The 14,123-nt window shown below is 43.4% G+C and overlaps 1 long non-coding RNA gene across 1 annotated transcript; it reads left to right on the forward strand.

The window, feature by feature from the left end:
- The first annotated feature begins 4,008 nt into the window (after positions 1-4,008).
- Positions 4,009-14,121, forward strand: LOC310891868. Its single transcript, XR_014577751.1, has 3 exons — positions 4,009-6,220; positions 10,904-11,028; positions 13,056-14,121. It is a non-coding gene; the product is annotated as an uncharacterized lncRNA (long non-coding RNA).
- The last annotated feature ends 2 nt before the right edge of the window (positions 14,122-14,123 follow it).

Here is a 14,123-nt window from a genome sequence, read left to right on the forward strand (position 1 = left end):
TTGCCACTGCAGTGAGCAATGCAATCATTGCTTAGAGCAAGAGTTTTTTTTTTTTTGGTTGAATTCTGTTGTAAAAGGGAAAAAAAAAAGAAAAAAAGTAGTGTAAAAAGCAAGATAAAACTCCACGCTATAATAGGATAAATGAGACAATGATTAGATTAAACCATATTACTGAAGCGGCATTGACTCTGAGCGGTGTTTTTGGGTGTGAGAACTTCATGCGACTGCAGAGCTCAGCAACGGGAAGGCAACTGTGGTGCCTTCAGTTAATGAACACGTTCCTGCTGTCATCATCCTGGGCACTGGCTTTACACTACCTGACTAATAAGGGAGCATAAGTTTGCTTTGAGTTTTTAACATGGTTCCTTCCTTATGTGCTGCTTCCATCTGAGTTTGGCTTTGAGCATCAGTTATTTTTTTTTATCCTCAGAACAAAACTCTGGGGTTTTGAAACCATTCCTGCTTGGGGAAAAGAAGCCATTAGCACAATCTTGCGTGGGAGCCTGCATCCATGCAGGGCGGTGGCATTCTGCTCATTGTTATACTGCAGGAAGTGGCAAGATAAATCATTTTAATCACAGAGCCAGCAGAGAAAGTTGCTTTCTCCCCTCAGATTTCCAGATGACCCAGGTGTAAGAATGAAAGCAATAATCCCTTGGAAGGACTTGTAGCTGGTTCAGCAGCAAGATTTAAAACACCATAGGATGGAAATATATGGGAAGCATCTGTCAATGTGTTGGCATTTTAAAACAAAGAGAGGAAAAAAATAAAATAAAAAACAACCAACAAAGAAACCTCCAAGTGGACAAAATGGAGTCTGGCTGAGAAAGACCGGCCAGAAAGGACATTGCTTTGCTTTTGCTTAGATTTCCCAAGCCATAAATTCACTTTGTTGTCCTTTTGTTCTGTGTTAACTCCACAGTGCTCCCAGGAGACTCTGCCTAAAATGTCAGAGGTCTATTTACAGCAGGGAAATTGCAGGCTTGCAGGAGGCTTTGTAGAAAACCCTGAAAACACCCCAGTGGATTTCAGGTACTTTGATTATTTTATTGGGTGAGGCAGCTCTCTGTGGAGAAAAGATGAGCTGAAGCAGTGCTGTGTGTAAGAAGGCACAGAGGGGTGGGTGTTAGTCTATCTCTGGGGAATGCAGGCATGTGGGGATCACCATCCCTCATTTTCAGGGATCCTTGCCCATGTAGTGGTGCTGGAGTGAGATTACCAGGAAGGGGATCCAGCATCCAAATAGTGTAAAATACATCCGATTTTTGGATATCTAGTTGACTGCATCGGTGGAAAGTGAACTGCCTGTTTGTGGTAAAGAGCTGGTGGGGGGAAACTCTTCCCAGCCTACGAGCCCCTCTCTTGGCCTGAAGTTTGGCTCTTTAGCAAAAGGCTTCCTTGAGATGGGGATGACCCCCCCATGAAAATGAATACAAACCTGATAATAATAAGAATTTAATAGGTGAGATTACAGCCTGTTTCTTCTTTTTGGAGTACATGCAGACTAACTTGCAACACTGTAATATCTATATACCATCTATGCATCTCTTGGGCATGGTGGTTGCTGACATTTCTGGAGAAACTTCACCATTTCTAAGCTAATCTAGATGATTTCTTCTGAATCTTCACCCATGAGCAGGATCCAGGTGATCAGCCTTGGGGCTGAGAAACAAGGTCATTTGAGGATCAGCCAAGGAAAATAGCTTTTGTTTTCTGTTCAGAAATTGCTGTGGTCTGGCATCCCCAGAAAGATTTCTTCTTGATTTAGGTAGCAAAACTCACCATTACCAACAGGGAAATTCTGAGATTTTCCTGATTTTTTTCAAGGCTATCTCTATTGGCACACAGATCTCAAAACTGATAGCCTGTGCAGGGGAGAGATTTTATTCACTTCAGGTACAGGCAAGAGGAGAGTAAGAAAGCACGTATGTGTGACACAGGCACGTGCAGGCAGTGTCCGCAGAGATATTTGTGAGCCATCTGATGAAAAAAGACAGTGCCTTTGCTCAGGTGCAGCTCATGAGCATATGCCTCAGAGTGGCTTCCTTGCTGACGATGGCTGATATCTCGCCAGGTTGTTGCTCTGTGTTGGCCCAAACTCAGCGTACCCTGACTGTCACACCAGCTTACTGCGAGGTGACATTTAGCAGGATCGGTGCCCTGTGCTCCATGCTGTGTACAAATGCAGGCAAGCCATTTGGATATTTCTGAGCTAGAAGAACAGGTCCTATCCCTGGGAGATGTAAGCTATTTGATCTATTTAACACCTGTGCTCCTGCTTTTATTTTATTTTATTTTATTTTATTTTATTTTATTTTATTTTATTTTATTTTATTTTATTTTATTTTATTTTATTTTATTTTATTTTATTTATTTTATTTTATTTTATTTTATTTTATTTTATTTTATTTTATTTTATTTTCAGTGGGAGCTTGTAATGAATCTAGTGAGTTAAAATCAAACTTACAAGGGTGGCTCTTCAATACCAGCACAAAAGAAAAAAATCTTGAAGAGTTTCTTCTCTGCTGCTATAAAATACTCACCCCTAGGGAACTGTACTGACTGGAGACTGTGAGTGATTCTGGAAGCAGCAGGCAGGCAAATCACTTATTTTATTAGCTATATTTTGCAGCCCAGTATGTTTGTACAGTAGATAACATATTTTGCATAAAGTCAATGGCTGATGCTGTGCTTTTTATCATGGCCTGCTATTTTTTACAGCTGCTCTTTTAAGTGTCAGCATCGAGCATTTGTTGATGTCATCATCCGCGCTTTACATTGCTATGTGCTGCGATATAGCTGTTCCAAAGCTTTGTACTGTGACAGGGATGTCACAGTTACTGGGGAGAGATGCAACCGCACTTCAAACATTTTTCACTCTTTGCATGGCCACGTTTATGGCATTTGTAAAACTCCGTGCAATTTTATGGTGTTTGTAAAATAGCGTCATTTTATGGCAGTTGGGAAGTACTGTGCTTTCAGTGAAAAATGGACTTACACTGGTTTCAGTGGGAGAATTTTCCAGTGCCACAGAGGGATGAAAAACACCGAAACTTTCTGGGCATAACAGAAAAACGCTTCTGAGAATAGTAGCAATTAAAGCATTTCCTGCCATTGGCATGTAAGTGATTATTCTTTTTGTGGTAAAGAGTATTTGCTGCTCTGCATGATGTGTATGAGAGAACAGTGCAGCAAGGAAACCTCTGTAGTGAAGGATTTTAATAAAGCAGAACCTCAAGAAAATTGTATGTTTGTATTCACACACATATGTAAAAGAGCAATCATATTCAAAGGCTGCCAGGTCCCTTACGCTGATAATGGTAAAATTTACCTCTGTGCAGAGCCAGAGAACAGTCTTTGAGACTTGTCTCTGCTTAGTATCCTCCACGTTAATTTGTCCCTATTTGCACAATGTTAATGCTCCTGTTTGTCAGAATTAAACAGGAGTGCCATTAAATACTGCAGTCATTTTTATTCTTTGCAGCTGTGTAACCTTCGGTAACTGTGGACAACTTCTCCCCCCCCTTGCCTCCCTTCTGAGGGCTTCACCCTTAGCCATAATTGGGGAAAAATCCAGAGAGGGGCTGGAGGTGAGATTTCTTGGAGCTGCTAATTAGCTGATGCCATCACCTCAGAATTACAATCCAATTCCTTGGAGGACTCCAGAGACTCATCTCCAGAGCTCTGAGACACATGCTGAATTTACCCTCAGAAAACAGGGGCAGATGATTAGTGCTGACACCCTCAGTTCCCTGAATGAACAGGCTGGCAGAGGGTTGGTTGGTTTAAAGGCCTTGCCTGGAGTTAAAGAGATTCCTTTCAACTTTCTCTTTCTCTCTTTCTCTCTCTCTCTCTCTTTCTCTCCTCTTTCTCTCCCTCCCCCCCTTCTCTCTCTCTTTCCTTCTCCCTTTCTCCCTTCCTTCCATCCATCCTTCCTCCTTTCCTTCCTGATTCACAAACTATTTCAACAGAATGTGAAATTTGATGAGGGAAATTTCCTCTCCACAGCTTCTCATTTGGGGAGGAAGCGAAAACAACAGCAACTCTGCTGACAATAAAATTCAATTACAGTTGAACTACCATTGGTTTGTTTTTTTTTTTTAATTTCATTTGTGTTTATCTTTTAATTAAGTCCTCCTCATAGTATTTTTTTTCGTCCTCTTTCTTAACATGTGTTTCAGGGGCAGGTGTTCAGTGAGCCTGAGATAAAAGACATAGTGCTGCATCTCTCTTAGCTGACGTGCTGGATGATGAAGAAAGACTTCTAAAAATAAAAGTATTGTTAAGATATATATGATACACTGATGGCAGTATCCAGTGCAAAGGCTGTGGAGTTAGAAGGAGAGCAAACATGAAAGACCCTAACCAGGACTTAGTGGTCAGGGAAGTGTGCTGTGAGACACAGGACTGGAGCTTGTCTCTGCTCAACATCCTCCCCTTGGAAAACCAAGGAACAACATTTTCTTTCTAGTAATACTTATACCAAGCAAGAACCAGTTATTGTATAACAGTGTGATAAAACATTTCCTGGGCTAGTGCTGTGTGCTGCAACAGATCCTAGAAGAGCTGAGAAGGTGCAGCTTCCCAGAAGAGGAGGATCTAATTTTCATAGCTCCTTCAGCACTATCATTCGTTGTAACATGCGTACAGATTTAACTTTATTAAAGCAGCACTACTAAGGTAGCTCAGTTAAGCACACAGGAAATATGACATGTCACCATGCACTGTTGTTTTTGTAAGGCAGAAGCTTTAATATTGGAGAGCAATGAATTGCCTGGAATGATATTAAGTCTGGAACATTGTGCTAGTGCTGGTCTGCACTTGCATAACTCCCAGTGCAACATCAACAGGCCTCCGGCTGTAGTTTTGTTCAATAAGTAGATGTTTAAGATTTTTATTTTTATTTTTTTAAAGTGCACCAATCTCTTGTTCTGCCAAACTTGGGAGATGTTTTCCAGTTTTCTTGCTGATTTCAACAGGGGTTGAGCAAGAGTCCCACAGTCAGACTTGCCAGCTTTCCTGGAGCCACCCCCAGCACCTGGTTATCAAAAGCTGAACAACAGATTTTTACACAGTGTAGATCAGATGCAGTGTTTCCACATAGCACCCTGTTTGTTTTGTGACTGGTCATATAAAATTATTTGTTGTATAAGTAGTTTGTGGTTCTGCGAGTCAGCAGATGCTCATGACACCTGGGGACTGTTTAGGATATTTGGGCGTTGAAAATAGATCTGCTTTTCACAGCTTGCACCCACCTCAGGCTTCTGCCATTCCTCAAAGAGTCTGGATGAAAAGTGAGTGGACTGTGAGTACCCAGGAAAGCAGGTAGTTGTGTAGGATGAGGGGAGACTCTGCATTTTTGCTCTGAAATAGGCACAGAGATGGGTCTTTGTGTTGAAGGCTTTGCAAAGAGGAAGAAAAGGATAGTTCTGGGCATGGAGGGCTTCTGCTGGACCGGGAGACATCATGACTAGATGATGCCAAGGACAGAGAAGTCAGGTTGTTTGCATGAGCCGGATGAATGCACAGGAATAACCTGATGCACGTAACACAACATGAAATAGCAGTGAGACTGAAGCATGTGCCAAAAGCATCCAGTGATGACTATTGGAAAACTCTCTGGATACTGGGCTGGGTATAGATCTGAGGTTTGATCCATTGTAGCTGGATTTGTGTTCTTTTGCTCCCACTTTCTATAAAACATGCAGTATTATCATTGGAATTTATTCTTTGACCTGGTAAACTCTAAGCTGTTTCGTTCAAGAAATGCACGTGTACATATACACCCACATTTACAAACACACATACACTCATCATATATATATATATATCATTCTATTACTGCCTCTTAGTAACATATGACATAATTGGGTAATAAAATGCCTCCTACTCTAGTTGAGTTCTTTCATCAGAATCAATGAAAATTTATAGCTGTGTTCATAGCACAAAGAGTTTTTATCCTCATCACGGTTTGCTCCTCTCCAGTGATGCTCTGCAGAACACCACTGGCAAAAGCTGGCTAAAGAAAAAGGTAGCTAAATAGAGCACTGAAAAGAGTAGAAAACCCCAAGAGGGTGGAGTGAATACTCAGCTCTGCCCTCTTTTGTGCTTACATTGTGACAGTCCTTAATTAAGTGATCACAGGATGCTTTTTTCCCCTGTGGGATCAGATTTCATTGAATGCGCAGGATGGAAGGACTCATTGAAAGACAGGCCTTAGGTAGGACTTGTTTTATTCTGTTTATTATTAATTATGAACTTTCAGGCTTTACCTCCTGCCTTCTCTGATGTCAGAAGGATTCCCAGCCCCCTGGGCTCTCTGCAGTTCTCCACCCAGGGGTGTCTGAACCCCACAGGCAAGGGAATGTAGTCCCTGTAGTTCAGGAAGGAATCAAGGAACAGCCTGACAAAGGCTGGGGTCACTTCTGAGCTTTGCACACTACTGTCAGACCCTGGGGATCTTATTTTTGCAAGCAGGCAGTGCCAAACAGTGCTCTAGCGTGACACAGCCATGCCTGGCATGCAGAGAAGGAGCCTTGCACAAGTGAAACCCACAGTTCAAGTCACCAGCAGAGCATCCTGTGGGAATGTGGTGGCACAAATAGGGCCAAACCTGCTCCTCATCCTGCCTCAGATCAACTCTTGTCCCATACTCTGTTGTGCAGCTACCCCATGCTGGCCCCATGAAACCACAGGCATCCTCTCTGGTTGCACCTTCCTGGCCTCACCAGTACAGTCTCCTCACACAGCCAGCATCACTCTCCTGTTTATACCATTCCCTGTTCTGTTTTTCCTCTCCACTTCCCAGTCAGCATCCAGCCACAATCTACAACCCCTCCTTGCCAGCCCACCTCTCCTGAGGAGTTTTTTCCCACTATTAGCCTAGGGAATTTTGCTCCTGCTCACTGGATCATGATCCTGTGATTAAATTGGTGGGGCACTCAGAAAGCAGGGGAAACAGGCTTTTCTGGCTATCCTGAGAGTCTGGGCCACGTGTTGTGTTGTTTGCAGCAAGCTAAGGACTGAGCCTGGGGGGGGGAAGTCATGCTGAGCCATCAGAATAAGCATTGCCAAGGAGCATCGACTCCCTAAGGAATGTAACTGCTATAATCTGAAGGACTCAAAATAAACCTGTTTGAACAGATACTCTTCAGACGGATACTTTGGCCAGATGACAGGAGTTGGTGACAATGACAGCAAAGAGCACAATTAACAGAAAAGGCCACCTGCGTGCCAGAATTCAAGCTCCTGCTTTAAGCACTGTTCTCTTTTGAAAGGGTACCAGAATTTTGTCACCACAAGCAAAACAGTGCACTTTCCCTGTCTCTTTCTCAGAGAGGACTGAATCACTAAGATTTAAGATATTGGCCTGAGGCAGGCAGATAACATAGAAAAATGTTAACTTGAAAGTTAAAAATTTGGTAAAATTCAAAGTGTCTGAGAGCAGGTGAATTGCACTGAGGAGTGCTGTTAAATGCCATCGATAAAAGGATCTCACAAACACCTGTGATGCAGGCTGAGATTTGAGGCTCCTTGGTGGGGACCTGCTTTTCCTTACCTATGGGAGGGGTAACCCTGGGAATCATATGGTGCACCCCGAACACTGCACATCTACGTACTCCTCCTCAAGGCAAATTGAGGAGAAAGCCTCTCCTGAGTAGTTCCCTACACCAGCAAGCCTTTCATGGCAGTAAGGAGGTGCTTTCCGTTGCCTGGTGTCCCTGCAAGAGTGTGCACCTACTCCTGCCTCGAGAATCCTGGCAGCATTGTGTAGGATGGCCCTGAGGTCAGAGCAGTAAAAGGAGATTAGCCAAAGGAATAAAGCAAAAGTAGCAGTAGCATTTGTTCTGTTAGTACATGTGGGAGACAAAAGAAAGGAGAGAGGGAATAGTGAGGTTTCAGAGAGTGGAAAATTAGTGACAAGCAAGGCTGAAATTGCTGAGGGCCCTAAATGATTTCTTAGCTTCAGTAGACGCAAACAAAGCAAAGGTACCATCCCAGAGTCAGGAGTGTGTTCCCTGCAGATAAAGAAAGAGAAGTGTTAAATTGGCTTTTCCTATTGTTGAGGAGCAGACAAAATGGCTCTTTCTGCTATTGGAAGCGTTTGAAACCATTAAAAGCTGACAAGGCCTGGGGTCTGTAAGGCTGTAAATAGAAGCATCTATATTTAATCAAAGATGATGAAGGATTCAGTGAATTTCTGCCCTGTAAACTTGACATCAGCTGTGTGACAAAGATGAGGAGTGCAATGGCAAAGAATGTGATTATTAGAGAGTTTTGAAATGCAGAAAAAGGGGCAGCTGCTCTGAATTCACGGCACATGTTTGCTGGCTGATACTCTTTAATTCTTTAACAGGCTGTGGATCATTTAGGTGGCCAACACATACCACTTGATATGCTGGTCCCAGAAAGGATCGCAGGCTCAGCACCAATACATGATGTCCCATGAGGGGACACGCTCTCCCTGAAATGCTCTTGAAAACAGCTGTTTGAGTAATTACTTATTTGCTACTTTGAGATACAGTTTGTTTTTTTTTTTCCTGATAAAAACCTGTTTGGGTTTATGTTTAAAGCATTTAATCTAAAACCCCTTTGTGACTTTGACATCAGGTTTATTTTTGATCAAGCAAATGAAACAACTCTGAAGTCCTTTGAGAAGCTCCCAGCTCTGAAGAGCTGGAATGAAAGGCTTTTTCCCTTCTTGCCCTTTTCATCCTGCCAGGCTTCAGGAGGCCAGGGGGTGAGTTTTTATTGCTAGTCCCTGCAAAACAACATTAAGCTGTGTGGGTATCTTTGGATAGATATTGATTGTAAATGTTGGATTTTAGAAAAAAAAAAAAAAAGTAAAATGGCCAGGATCTCAATTAAAAGCCGTCCCAGGGACAGAGCAGGTTTGCCTGAAGACACAAGCAATGAGGATGTACCACAAGAGTCATTCTCAAAAGAGCCAAGATCTCCTGGCTGTATCAATGCCCACCTGAATTATTTCAGTGACCACTATATTTTGAATTAAACCCTTATTTGCACAGAGTCTTTCTGGTTGATCTCCATGAGATGCACAGACATGGGGTCATTTGGTCCCTGAGCTAAACCAATACAATTTTCTCAGATACAAAAATACCAAACTACCGAGGGGCAAAAAGGGAACAGAAAAAGAAGAGGTGCTTAGGCAAGGCCTATAGTCTAGGCTAAGGGGAGACGTGGGGTGATGGAACAAGAACACTTTGCAGTTGCTTAGCAAAGTCAGGTCAGAGCACAGAGTGGGAAAAGAATGGAGAGCTTGCTCAACAAGCATGAAGAACCAGATGTTTGGCTGCTTTAAATCACAGGTTTTTTCTGACCCAAGGTCTAGTGTGTACCTGTTTGGAATTACAGAGTAAGCAGCACCTTCTCTGCACGCTCTCTGACTGTGGTAATCACAGGGAAGAAAAAAAAAAAAAGAAAGAAACCCTCAAAAGTAAACAACCCCCTCCAAACCCCAGCTCTCTTTTCCAGCCGCCCCCACAAAATAACAGCAGCAATGATAACTGAAAAGCTTTCTAGAACCCCTTGGGCTCTCTTACTGTGGTATTGGTAAAAGTCTGCCAATCTGAAAACTCAGCTAAAAGTAAAGAAAAAGAAAATCAGCTTTTGATCAAAAGAGCAATCCCTGCACACATGCCTCCTTGCCCTGCCCACTGGTGTGAATTTCAGTCTCATATGCAGCAAGTTTTCCACATTAAATTGTCTAAATAGGAGTCAGGCAGGCTCATAATCCAGTTTTTATGTGGGGTCCAGCTTTCCTCCTGAACAGCCAAGCTCTCTTCCCCACCAGCAGCACAGGACCCTGTCTTCCCATAGCTGATACGTGAGCAAAACTGATCCCAACCCTGCCAACTCGCTGCACGCCACATCCCCTTCTCCCTGATGCATATTCACCACCCCCTTTGGACTTTGTCCCAGTCTCCGCCCTCTAGATTGGTGCTAGTTTACGTCTGTTCTCGGACCTTGGTCATCTATCTAATTGTTTTTAATCCAATTGAGAATCTCACCCTCAATACCTCTGGCCCAGAGGGATTTACAAGGAAAGGTTAAGGACACAAGATAGCTAGGTGAGTTAAGCCAGGGCGGCCTGTGGGCTCAGAGGTGTCTAAGGTGTGCAAACATCATCTGCAAGATCATGATTTCCTTATGCTGAAGAGGACTAATTTTTCTGAAATCGGTGGCCTGTCTCCCCGAGGAAAGTCAGTGCAAAAATGGAAATCAGGGCCATAAGCAGAAGGGAGGAATTGTGCAGGTTATGAGGGGTTTTATGGGGAATTAAAGGATGAAACTGTCACATGGAAAATGTAAGCTGAATGTCATGGAGAGCTGTGAGACTGTGGAGGGGTATCCCTAAGTGGGCTGCACAACCTTGTCATTTGAGTCGCTTAAAATTAGGTGAGGTAAAACCCCCAAGCATCTACCGCAACTAATGGCCCTTCAGTTTTGTCAGGGACTAGGACAAGACAGGGCTGTCCCGTCACTCATTTCCAAGGTGTTATTAGGCTAATGAGACCTGATCCATCTGACAGCAGCAACAGCCTTCCAGGATGTCCATAGGCAGGGAGAGTGCAGCCCCATGCTGTCACCTCGCATTGCCCTTGCCTTGGAGAAGTTATCCAACGAGTATCAGCCAACGGAACAAAATGTTATTGTGACTCTCTGCTGTGCCTTGTGGGTAGAGAATATAACCATGATTTTTTTCGGGGGGGGGGGGGGGAAGTGGTATTAGGCTGCTGAGAGTGGGACAGAGTGTTTCTGGCTGGGACACGAATAGCAGTGATGCTAGCTGATCAGAAAGACTGGTTCACTCTGAAGCAGCACAGTGAGAGCCAAGCACCTCTGACTTTTTTTCCCTGATAAATCTGACTCCTTTTCCCAGCCAACAGCACTTGGAGGTGTTGCCTTCTTCCCCAGCATCTCCTTGTTCAAAACATGGATCATAATGTCCGCTTTGTGAAGGATTTCCTGAATTTCAGAAGAAAACAGCTCTGTTGATGTTAAAAGGTTGGTGATTATTGCTGGGTACACCTCAGTCTATTATCCTGAAGTTAGGATGAAACTATAGCTGCATTTTTGTAGGCAGATGTTGCTAGCACATGGTCAGCTTCTTCAGACAGCTTGACCCTCTGACAACCCTTTGTCGGGCAGGTTTAAGGTAAGTGAATGCCCAGAGCAATCCGATAAGTCTGAATGATGTTGTGGAGTATAGGATGTGCCCAAGCTGACATTTTTGGCAAACACCAAAATATATTACAATGCCAAAAATATATATATATATATATATATATATATATATATATATATCCTGGGGACCAGCACAGGCATGAAACAAGTGGCCTTTTTTTTTTTTTTTTTTTTTTTTTTTACTTCTTGCTTTGAAGATAGGTCCAGGGTACAGGGGAAGGGAAAGACATCAATATCAGACAAAATGGGATGAAAACTGGAAGATGAGAAAGTGTAGGAGTTTAACAATATGCCAGACACTGTCCCACTCCATGACAATTTGTTCTAAATGTGCCTCAGAATAAAATTATGAAATCTATGAAAAACAAACTGATGATATTAAGTCTCTTTGGAATTTGGCCAACTGTATGTATACAAGTGGAGATGCCACACATTTCCTGAAACCTAGATTTGATGTTGGGTGGGAAATTCTGAAACTTCATAAATAAATAAGAAAGCCCAAGCAAAATTGTACTACATCAAAACAAAATCTCCAACTATTGGCACTGCAAGCAAAAGAAGGAATTCCAAGGCTTTGATTTTTCAAGATGAAGCTGATGTAGTTTGCTCAGTAGCTCTGCTTCTCACCTCTCTGTCCCAAAACAGGGCTTCCTTATGACCTCAGAGACACGAAGCAGAGCTTCCAAATTTTGGGCAGTCATCCTGCTGTGTAGGAACCCTGGCAGTGGGGCTATCAGATAGACATATGGAGTGGTCAGAAAGTAAACAACAGTCTAGAAAAGCTGCTTGGTTTCTATTACAAGACTGGTGAAATTGAAACACTCCATATCCTAACAAAGATAAATTGACACATTATGATCATCCCCAAATCGTCCTCTATTCTACACAAATTAACCCCCAGGAGAAGCTGTTCCAGTGCTGGGGCTGGCTTGCAGGCCTGGTGCACTTGTGTGGAGAGTCATGCCCATATAGTCTTAGCTTTATATGACTACAATGCCAACTTCTATATTTAAGACAACCATTGAATAGGAACGATATGGAATAGGGAAACTGCAGTAATGCACAGTCTTCACCCAACTTAGAAGCCTAAGTGTGAGCACTTTTCCTTCCGTAAAGTGAGACCAGGGTGCTTAATTCAGGTGTATGTGGCTGCAATGCAGTCACCTAAAGTTGCATGAGGTGAATAGCACAGCTAATTCATGTACATTTAAATCAGTTAGGTAGGTAAACCCCTTTGTGGTTCTGAACTGTATCTGACTTGGCTTCTTTCAGATGGTAGATGAGATACCATGGATGAAGAAGATATAAAAACCCTAGCAAACCCTAGCAGGTGTAGAAAAAAGGTCTTGTGTAAGACCTGTAGGAGGTAAGACAGGGTATCTGATTTCTGCTGAATAGTTGTGGCCTGGAGAAATGAAGCCCGTATAGGGCAGGGTTTTGCTCAATTATTTTTTCACCCTGTAACAATCAGCTACTCACTAGTTTACAGTTCCCTCAAACAGTACGGGGATAGCTGGTACAGGGACAGCTGGTACCAGCCAGACTACAAGAAAGCTATTGATTCACTGTGATCTGCTATGTAACTAACAATTAGTGGCTAGGAGAAGGCTGAAGACCTGGCAGCTGCAGTCTGGCCAGAGGGATTTCTTAAGTAAGCAACCTATACAGTCATTAACCTACCTGCACTCCCGTGTGCACAGGACAGCCTCCCCAGCAAGCCTTTGGGTCACGATTTGCTTTGCATTTGGACTTTGTCACAAATGGCCACCCTTGCAAGTGATATGTCTAGGAGGGAGACTGCATTTTAATGGCTTTGCTCAGTGTGCAATGTGTGCTTTCCCTGTCAGTGTGCAATGTGTGCTGGGGCTGCAGGACAGAGGATGGTGCAACCCTTTGAAGAATGCTTTCCAACAGTGCTTCCTGTGAAAACCAGTGGAGGCCTCAGCAGAAGGAGGATTGGACCCTGAACAAGCAGAGGAAAACAGCCATATGTTGGAAGGAGATGAATACTATGTAAATAATAGGGCATACAGACATTTTGTAAGTGGGCAGGCCAACCTCATTATTGATCTACAATTAAGCCAAACTGTGGGGTCATACCATCCTATTATATCTAGTAGATTAAACTCAGTTAGGCTGTCTCTTTTTTGTTATTGTTTCTGAAGTATCTTTAGAGCTTTCTTAATTCAGGTCAAAAAATGAGAGGCTTCCTCATAAGCATTTTAATTAACCAGCTGAAGAACTCTTTTGCCCCCGGAGACCCACAGTACCAAATCCAGAGCTTAGCACTGCTACCCCTCTCAGAGTGCCATAAGTAAGCTCAAACTGTGTTTGCATCCCTTTATATATTCAACTCAAAAACACAGCCAGCAAATCAAACCCACACCCTTCCCTCACCAAATCCTTGGAAAAAACAGTATGTTAAAAATCTGATTTTTGACCTAAACATGTTCTTTGCCCCCTCCCAACATGACAACCAGCATGTCCAAGGAAAGAAACCAAAATTTACAGAGGAAAACCCTTTTGGCTGGACCTCAGGGCTACACACTCATCACAGGGATCTTCCCTGCTGCAAGGCATCGGTGCAATTGGGTCATCCTGTGTTATCAGGGCTGAGTAAAACCCCAGTCCTTTTTGCAGGACCACTCAGCTTGATGCACTGTCCTCTCAGGGAGAAGCTCTTGGCTGAGTGGTTTGGTTTCTACACAGCACGCTCCTTAGGTCAACAGGAATCTCCTTCCACGTCCACGGTGGCTCTTGCCCACGTTCACTAGGCTGCAGCTTCTTGTGGTGGCACTCATGCAGCAAGCTGGCCTCACGCCACAGGCTATTCATCGTCCCAGCATGCTTGTTTGAGGAGAGCACCTGCCCCCTGCAAGCAGTCACGGGCGATAACAGCATGCACCCCAAGTCCC

This window comes from Anser anser (assembly GCF_964211835.1).
Source record: "Anser anser genome assembly, chromosome: 1".
Lineage (NCBI taxonomy): Eukaryota > Metazoa > Chordata > Aves > Anseriformes > Anatidae > Anser > Anser anser.